The 8,608-nt window shown below is 40.5% G+C and overlaps 1 pseudogene; it reads left to right on the top strand.

Annotated features, from left to right (window-relative positions):
* Nucleotides 1–1,754: 1,754 nt before the first annotated feature.
* On the top strand, nucleotides 1,755–2,701 carry LOC124977678 (olfactory receptor 4F6-like; annotated as a pseudogene).
* Nucleotides 2,702–8,608: the final 5,907 nt, after the last annotated feature.

Genomic DNA, 8,608 nt, shown 5'->3' with positions numbered 1-8,608 from the left:
AAGGTAAGGGTACAAAGACTTTGAGGAAGAAGGAATTTTGCTGGGTGGGGTGTTGAAGAGAAGAAGAACTAGAGAAGTGCAATGAGGGCAAGTGCGTTGCAGGCCGAGTGAATGGCGGAAACGCAGCTGCAGTGTGCGGGGTGTGTGTGAGGGAGGGGAAAGAGCCATTCAGGAGCACAGCCAGTGAAGAGGAGCCCATTTAGCTTGGAGTGTTAGGTGTGAGGAGGAGTGGGGTAACGAAGATAGGTTATGGTTATATCTTTGGTCGTTCTGAAGATACGAAGGGTGTAATTTCAAAATTCACACACATCTACCTTGCTGTAAGAATGACATTGGTATATGCTCACTGCAAAATTTAAGATAGACACAGAATGAAAGGTAAAAGTTCTCTCCTTCATACCATTCCTTAGAGACAATTACTGTTAACAGGCTTTTTTGTGTTGACCTAGGTATTTTCTACCTATTTATTTTATTTGTCTGATTTTATTTTTAAAACCACAAGGCAAACTGTAGTGTGGGAAACTACTGACCTCTCTCCTGTCTGCCCTAAGTATATTAGGTCTGCCTCAGTGTCATGAATGGCTGCACAGCACTCCATGGAAAGTTATTTTCCTACTCTCATTGTCTACACATTGCTTTGTCGAAGTTTTGTTCTTAAAAACAATACTTGAGCAAAAATAACAAATACTCACTATTTCTTTGCCCACTTTGTTCACACGTAGACAAACAGATATTCAGAAAAATTTCCCCCGTTTGGAAGCAGAACAGCTGAGTTAAAGTATCCCTAGCATGTAATAATTCAGAAGGCGTTTCCAAATTGGCAAATGTTTTACCAGTTTGCTTTTCCATCACCAGATATGAGACTGCTTTTCTCCTCCCTGCCCCACAATACCCTGAATTTTGTGAAACGTGTAAATAGCTGTCAAACCAATAAGAAAAAATCTTAGTACCTTTCGATTTTAGTATGCATTTATTTCATGAGATTAAACATCTTTAAATACATGTAGGAACATTTCTAACACTTCTAACATTTTTGTATTCACTCTTGTTCTCCTTCACTTGGATTTGTGACTCACTACTGTCATTCTGGTTGCCTCTTTTACTTGATAGCTCACATTTTTCCTCCCCCGACCCTTAGTCAGGATCTCCTCCACAGTCCCTATAATTGCATCAGTTTCTCCACGGTGAGTGCCACCATCTGCCATCCTCTGCTCTTGAATTTAGCACTCTCTTCTAAAATAACTCACTTTGTCCACTTTACAAATAAGGGTGATTTACGTCTCCAAAGGGAAATTTACATCTTAAAAATGAGGGAAATTTATGACTTTAAAAATGCATACAAGGATTTTGAAAGAACCTGGGACAATGGTTATACATATGGTATTAATATATTGAGGAATATCCAAGTTAGGAAACCCACTGTCACTTAAGTATTTCACATAGTTAATATATAAAAAGATTTTCATTTGTATTTTTATATGAGCTATGACTATAAAATAATACTTAAAAACACAATGGAAGTTTCCATCCAAAATAAGTGGAATTAGTTATTCTGTGCAATATATTTTTGGCAATAAAATACATAACAGAGGAATATGAATTGCTTTATGATTAAAATTGTCTCCAGATGAATAAATTAACCATTGTCTGGTTTTCTGACAACTTTTGAATTGCCCATGATTTCACCAAGATGAGTGTCATTTGTCCTAAGAGTGTCTCCTTTCCTCTTTCAGGGAACATGAGCGACATTACTGCTGACAGAGGCAATGGATGAAGCCAACCACTCTGTGGTGTCTCAGTTTGTGTTCCTTGGACTCTCCAATTCATGGGCAACCCAGCTCTTCCTCTTCCTCTTTTTCTGTGTGTTCTATGTAGCAAGTCTGATGGGAAACCTTCTCATTGTGCTGTGACCGCTGACCCTCATTTACAGTCCCCCATGTACTTCCTGCTAGCCAAACTTTCCATCATTGATTTGATATTTTGCTCCTCTACAGCTCCCAAGATGGTCTATGACATTTTCAGAAAGCACAAAACCATCTCCTTTGGAGGCTGTATAGTTCAGATCTTCTTTATCCATGCAGTTGGGGGCACTGAGATGGTGCTGCTCATCGCCATGGCCTTTGACAGATATGTGGCCATATGTAAACCTCTCCACTACCTGACCATCATGAGCCCACAGAGGTGCATTTTGTTTCTAGTTGCTTCCTGGATTATTGGCTTTATTCATTCAGTGACTCAGTTGGCCTTTGTTGTAGACTTGCCCTTCTGTGGGTCAAATGAATTAGATAGTTTTTTTTGTGACCTTCCTCGATTTATAAAACTTGCTTGCATAGAGACCCATACACTGGGATTCATGGTAACTGCCAACAGTGGTTTTATTTCTGTGGCCTCCTTTTTAATTCTGATCATCTCTTATGTCTTTATTTTGGTGACTGTTCGAAAAAAATCTTTGGGTGGTTTATCCAAGGCCCTTTCCACTCTGTCAGCTCATGTCACTGTGGTGGTTTTGTTCTTTGGGCCGTTAATCTTTTTCTACATGTGGCCATTTCCCACATCACATCTGGATAAATTCCTTGCCATTTTTGATGCAGTTATTACTCCTTTTCTAAACCCATTCATCTACACTTTTAGAAATAAAGAGATGAAGGTGGCAATGAGAAGACTATGCACTCAGTTTGTAAATTATAATGATATTTCCTAAATATATTGATGTTATATGAAAAAACCAAGTATACTTGAATTTCAGATGAACATGTGTTATGTAACCTGTGTTAAATTTAACTAGAATGCCACCATTTACTAATTTGTATTGTGCTCTGTCTTTTGCTTTCTGCCTATATCTAATTGTGATATAAGTCTGCTAACTGCCTTATAAACAGACTGGAAGATGAACGGTTGTGGCTACTTCATCTCACTAATGGACTTATCTGTATGTAAGGGCAAACAGAGTTACTATAAATGTTAAAGGATCTATTTTTAGAGTCAGTATGTAGCTTATTATCTATTTTATATTCTTTCCATTTTAAGTAAATGATCTTACTGTAAATATAAGTATTAATTTTTACTGACTCTGATTTATCTTACTATTTAGCTAATTTGTTTTCATCTCTTCAGTTTATTACTTGTGAGCTGTTTATTTGTGAAACTGATTTTTTTAAGGTCCGGTAAGGAGGCAGACCCATACCAATTTTTTTGAAAAGAGAAATTTTTATGTAAAGGGTTGTTAACCAAGTATAATATTGTACTACATGATATTTGTGGGAAGCCATTGTTTTGGACTAGCTGCCTACACTAGGCCCCAGCAGACAGACCAAACCAGAAAGGACTCATAGTGCTCAGTGCCATGCAATTAAACCTAACTTTGAAATGGGCCTGTTTTCAAACCAAACCAAACTGAACCCAACCCAGGAGATTGCAAATAACCTGAATCAGTGTAACAAGGAAATGCCCTCAGTTCTAATACTCTAAGGGAAATAACTCTACTTTTTGTCTTTGATTCTGATTTCTTCTAGCCTTTTGCTGCTTGTAAAACCAACTTCCTCTGCTCAACTCATCAGACATCTATTCTACTGGATAGAATGAGGTGTCACCCGATTCTAGAATCACAAATAAAACCCAATCACAGCTTTAAACAAAATTTGATGTAATTTTGTCTCTGACAGTTAAGTGGTTATTTGAAAAAGAAGGAACTCTAAAGTCTTAGATGTAGCATTTGTAGTAAGCAACTTTTTCCTTATTTTTAAAATTTAAAAAATTTTTACAGACTGCATTTTGATTCAGTATATACAAATGGGGTAAAACTTTTTATTTCTTGGTTGTGCATGATGTAGATTCACACCATTTGTGTAATCATACATGTACATAGGGTAATGATGTCTGTCTCTTTCCACCATCTTTCAAGCTCCCGCTCCTTCCCCCCTCTCATTTCCCTCTTCCTAATCTAAAGTTTCTCCATTCTTCTCTTACCCCCACTCTCCACTCCCATTATATATCATCATCCACTTATCAGGGAAAACATTTGGCCTTTGGTTTTTTTGATTTAGCATGACATTCTCCAATTCCATCCATTTATCTGCAAATACCATAATTTTATTCTTCTTTATGGCTGAATAATATTCCATTGTGTATATACCACAGTTTCTTTATCCATTCATCTGTTGAAGGGCATCTTGGTTTGTTCCACAATCTAGCTATTGTGAATTGAGCTGCTATAAACATTGATGTGGCTGCATTACTATAGTATGCTAAGTTTTAGATTATTTTAACTCAAAGCCCCCAAACTATTAAATCCTTGAGGAAAGGGACTCCAGATATGAGACTCCACTATCTGAGGAGTGGATGCTATCTGCTGGTGCAGATGTCTCTGTTTAAAGGAGGGCCTATGGGACAGGACATAGGCCTGAGGCAGAGGTGCCTCTGGCTGGTGTGGGTATTCTTGAGGAGGCTGTGGGATGTGTTCCTCTTACACTGGAAAAACTGCAACTAAATTCATCTACTGCTTTAAATAGGAACCAAGGCTGCTAAGGTGAAGTGTTTGGTTGGGTGAATCTCAGGGGCACAGCAGAAAGGAAGTGCTCTGGAAGCCAACAGGAAGGAGCAAGTCCCTTCTGCTTCCAGTCTTGCAATAGCACTCTATCACCCTCTAAGGGTACAGCTTAAAAAAGGAAGAGCTGGGAAAAAAGAAAGTTGACAGAGTCCCAGTTCCTCTGCATCATAGATAAGATACATACCATAGAGCTGAAAGATTACATGCAGACATGCAGTTACTTAGAAAAACATTAAACTTACTATAGATCATAAAGCTTTTTTAAAGTAAATTATACATCATCTCAGAGTTTTCACATTTTAGGAAGTTCTGCTACTGGAAAATTAAGTACTTAGCTCAAGATCTTAAAAGTAATGTATGGGCCAGGACCAGTGGCACATGCCTGTAATCCCAGTGGCTCTGGAGGTTGAGGTAGGAGGATCATGAGTTTGAAGCCAGCCTCAGCAATTTAGTGAGACCTGTTTCAAAATAAAAAATGAAAATGGGCTGGGGATATGGCTCAGTCATTGAATGCCCCCGCATTCAATCCCTGGTACAAAAAAAAAAAAAAAAATGTTAGTATATAAAAGGTCCAAATTTAGAATATAGTTTGACAGACTACTGTTCTTTTGCTGTCTTCTATCATTTGAGAACATGTTTCCTTAGTTGGTAAGTATGGTGCAACTGGGTTGTTAATTTTTCACTGATATACACCATATATTTTCCATTTCATACATTAAATGTCTGTCAAGTAGCAGAATTTCAATAAATGTTCAAGCATGATTTTCACTTGATTTTTGCTAATATTTTTAGTTCTGTTTTACATTTCTTTTTTCTTATTCTATTTTAAAATAAGACCTTTTAATGCTTTTATTAGTGCATTAAAGTTGAACAAATAATTATACAAAATAGTTGGGTTCATTCTGACACAATCATACGTGTATGGAAGTTCATTTCAGCCCCAGTGCCTCCTTTTTTCCTCTCCTCCTCCCTCTGCTTACTGCCCTTCCTCTCCTCTACTGGTCTTATTTTGGAATAAACTTAGATTTACAAAAATAGTGCAAAGTTGGTAGAGTGGATTCCCCTAACGTTATCATTTTACTTTTTCCTCAAACTGAGAAAGTAACCCTGATGCATTACTGTTAACCGAAGTCAAGACTCTATTCAGATTTTACCGGTTTTCCTTTAACGTCTGTTTTCTATTCCAAAATTCAATCCTGGATATCACATTATAGGTAGTTATCATGTCTTCTTAGTATCCTCTGGTTTTGAGAATTTCTTAGTCTTATTTTGTTTTTCATGACTGTGATACTTTTGAAGAATATTAGTTGGGTATTTTGTAGGATGTCCCTTATTTTGAGTTTGTCTGAAGTTTTCCTCATGTTTCCCAAAACATGAGTTTTTGTAAGGAAGGCCCAAGAGGTAAAGAGAGCTTCTTATCACATGATTTTGGGAAATAATATCCACATGAAATCACTAGCGATGTAAAGTTGCCCTGTTGTGTTATTATCTGATCTTAACAAAAGTGAGGTGACTTCTTAGCTGTTACTTATGGCATCTGCATTCTTTCTTCCTGGTAAGTAGTCCTTCCCCCACAGGTTACTTTTGAGTTTGATGAAGGTTCATTATGATTTCTGCATCTATCACTTAGATATTTCTTGGGGTATAAAAAAGGGTTTATTTCAACTCCAACCCTCTTTGGTATGATTGTAAAGGCAGGCATACTGGATACATGAATGCTCCTGATCCTCTTCTCTTGCTTCTTCTTTACTCAGTTACTTTTTGCTCCTATCCAGATGGAACTCTTGGCCTTTCTCTTTTTGAGTTTCCTAGTTCCATGCCTTTAGAATTGATACTTGAATCTCTTGACTATTGACTGTTAGTTTCCCCCAGAAATCCTTACTGAAGTATCTTTGGCTCTGTAATCACCTTGGCCAGTTCCTGGTCCCCCTATATTTTGCCCAGACCCTCAAGCCTAATTATATTTGAGTGGGCATTTGCTTACTCTGTCACAAATCTTTGACCTGTAAGTGTTAGCATGGTCACATGGATGAATTAATGACTGCCCTTACACTGGGATTAAAAACAATGGGGGAGGAAGATGATATTTCCCCCCATGATATTATTTCTAAGGCTGAAATTTGATCACCAATTTAGATCAGTCATTTGCATTATTCATATTATTGTTTCTATGTGATAAAATAGTGATTAATAAAATAATGACCACTGGTTCAAAGGGTCAAAGCCTCATAGTGCTCTGAAATACACAACAGAAGTCACTGCGGATCCTCAGGGAGACATTCATAAAGGTAATCATTGCAGCTTTGCTTTTATTATAGAGCAAGTGTGATATGCAAAAGAGAAGACAATGGCACGAACAGACAAGGACCTCTCAGAACAGATGCTGGCAAAGAGTTGGAGCCGTCCTGAGAACTCCTGCTGTTCTAGGCACTAACTTTTATTTGTTGACTCATAAGGACTTTTGGGAAAAGAACTTGGGGATAGGTGAAACTCTAAGGGACTCATGAAAGTGACTATTCTAACCAGCATTTAAGTGTTTAAGAATTTTGGCTGGAGCAGTAAACATGGACAACTGGGAACATCGTAGAGGAGGCGGGTCAGCACAGCGCTACAGCACTTGGACTCGGAGCAACCACTGGGGCTCCGGGCCGCTGCCTGAGGAGGAGCTGTGTGGCAAGCTGTTTGGACTCAGAGTGATCTCTTCTGAACACGGGGGAGCTGCCGGAGGAAGAGGAGGAAGAGCACGGAGGGTCACTTGGACTCGGAGGGGCTACACCAGAGCTACAGGAGGTTGCCAGAGGAAGAGATGCATGGCGAGCTGTTTAGACTGAGAGCGACCGCTTCTGAACACCTGGGGGCTGCCCGGAGGAAGAGGAGAACCGGGGCGGGTCGCTTGGTGTAGGAGTGACTGCATGAGAGCTCCGGGTGGCTGCTCAGAGGAGGAGGCCAGTGGTGAGTTGTTTGGACTCAAAGCGACCGCTCCTGAACACCCGGGGGGCTACCCCGAGGAGGAGGAGGAACAGGGCAGGTCACTTGGACTCGGAGTGACTGCCTAGGGCTACGGGCAGTTGGCGGGAGGAGGAGACGTGAAGTGAGTTGCTTGGACTCCTAGTGACTGTGTCGGAACACCGGGCGACTGTCTGGTGTGTGTGTGGCGGGTCTCTGGGACTCAGAGCTGTTGTATGGGGCTCTAGGTGGTGTCTCAGAGGAGGGGCCGCTAGCCAGGCGATTAGGTGCAGAGCAGGGTCCCAGGACCTAGGTGGCTTCTTGGTGGAAGAACTACACAGAGACACGCTTAGGGGCAGAGCAAAGGTTACAGGACTGTGAGCAGATTCTCTGAGGAGGGGCAAATTAAGGAGACTCGACTGCGAAGGATGAGGCTCCCAGGCCCAGGAGGTAGGTCTGGGCCACTGGGAACGTTGCAGAGGAAGACAGCCCAGCCCAGGCGGTAGTTGTAGAATGAGGGGAACCTCTAGGAGGGGAACTGACCAGCGAGACCTCCCCACCAGGTGAGTCTTCCCTGCCGGGTGAGGTTTTCCCACAAGGACGGTAAAACCAGAGACACAGGCACAAACAGGCCTTGCCTCAACCCGCAGCCTAGTTCCCCTTTGGATGACCATTGGTCAACATGTGGAGGCTCCTCTGCCCACTATCAGGGAATATACCCCACCTGAGAGTCACCACCTCTAGAGAGGCAGCTTCCTAGTGGAGCACCGCATTATCAACTTCCTCCAAGACTGCAGGCTAGTGAAGACTAAGAAGGGATATACTAGAAATCTTCAGGGACATTATAAGTCAATAGAGGAAATCTGCAATATCTTAATGATCCACTGATTACTGAACAATATGAGAAAACAATGGAAGAAAATGCCCCAAACAAATCTAGATGTTACATCAATAAAATCCAATGACAGCATGGCAGAAGAAATGTCAGAAAGTGAGTTCAGAATGTACATAATTAAAATGATCAGGGAAGCAAACGATGAGATGAAAGAGCAAATGCAGGCATTGAATGATGAGATGAAAGAGCAAATGCAGGCATTGAATGATCGCACCAATCAA

The sequence above is a fragment of the Sciurus carolinensis genome, chromosome 2 (genome assembly GCF_902686445.1).
Source record: "Sciurus carolinensis chromosome 2, mSciCar1.2, whole genome shotgun sequence".
Classification (NCBI taxonomy): Eukaryota; Metazoa; Chordata; class Mammalia; order Rodentia; family Sciuridae; genus Sciurus; species Sciurus carolinensis.
This window is presented reverse-complemented; position numbering and strand designations above follow the sequence as displayed.